Below are 1,501 nucleotides of genomic sequence, written 5' to 3'. Positions count from 1 at the left end.
AATGGGTAGCTTAGATTTTTGTTAGGTTTTTTATTTTGGGGGGTTGGTTGGGTGGTGGGTTTTACTGTTGGGGTCTTTGTATTTTTTACAGGTAAAAGAGCTGATTTCTTTAGGGCAATGCCCTACAAAAGGCCCTTTTAAGGACTATTTGTAGTTTATTGTAGGTTAGGGTTTTTTTATTTTGGGGGGCTTTTTTATTTTTATAGGGCTATTAGATTAGGTGTATTTTTTTTAATTTTGGATAATTTTGTTTGTTATCTTTCGTAATTTAGTGTTTGTTATTTTTTGTAATTTAGTATTTTTTATTTTTTGTAATTTTAGACATATTTTTTTAGTAGTGTTAGGATTTTTTAATGTGTAATTTCGATTTTTCAATTGGTAGTTATTTTAATTTTAGTATAATAGGTTAATTGTTAGTTTAAACTTAGGTTTTTTTAATTTCACAGGTAAGTTTTTATTTATTTTAAGATAGGGATATTGTAATTTCAATTTAAAGTCAGGGGTTATTAGATTTAGGTGTTAATAGTTTGATTTAGTTTTTTGCGATGTGGGGGGCTGGCGGTTTATGGGTTAATAGGTTTATTTAGTGGCGGTGATGTAGGAGGCCAGAGGTTTTAGGCTTTAATAACTTTATTTAGTGGCGGCGATGTCGGGGAGCGGCAAAATAGGGGTTAATAGCTTTATTATAGTGTTGGCGATGTTGGGGTGCAGGGAAATAGGGATTAATAACTTTATTATAGTGGCGGCGATGTCTGGGGGGGGCGGAATAGGGGTTAATAACTTTTATTAGTGGTGGTGATGTCGGAAACGGCAGATTAAGGGTTAATAACTTGGTTTCGGTGAGGTCAGAGGCAGCAGATTAAGGGTGTATAGACTTGGGGTTTTTGTCAGGGTATTAGGTTTAAACTGAACCTTTTTTCCCCATAGACATCAATGGGGTTGCGTTACGGAGCTTTTCATTCCACGATCGCAGGTGTTAGGTTTTTTTTTTAACACTCTCTCCCCATTGATGTCTATGGGGAAAGCGTGCATGAGCACGTTAAAGCAGCCCTTGGATTTTGTGCGGTATGGAGCTTATCGCCTATGGAGGGTGAAATAACGCAACTTTTGTTGCGTTCGTTTCGCACACTCTATAGGGCAAAACTTGTAATCTAGGTGATGGTGCGCAAACTCAACAGGAGTACACTAATTGTTTCATGTGTGCTAACCAGACATGAGTTATCTTAATGTGCATTATATATTTATTACATATAAAATATTGAAAAATAATATTTAATGTAAATAATTATTATAGATGTACTAAAAAATTCTGAATAATCCATAGAATATATATAATTATTATTAATATTTTTAATTAGTTCATATTTAATTTTTCCATTATGTGCCACTAATTCTTCACATGCACTAACTCGACAAAGCATTAAACATAAAGCGAGAAACCCGAAGCGTGTTCCACATATTTTACATTCCAATGTTCTTCACATGGAATTTTTTTTTAATT

The sequence above is a fragment of the Bombina bombina genome, chromosome 9, assembly GCF_027579735.1.
Source record: "Bombina bombina isolate aBomBom1 chromosome 9, aBomBom1.pri, whole genome shotgun sequence".
NCBI classification, from domain to species: domain Eukaryota; kingdom Metazoa; phylum Chordata; class Amphibia; order Anura; family Bombinatoridae; genus Bombina; species Bombina bombina.
This window is presented reverse-complemented; position numbering follows the sequence as displayed.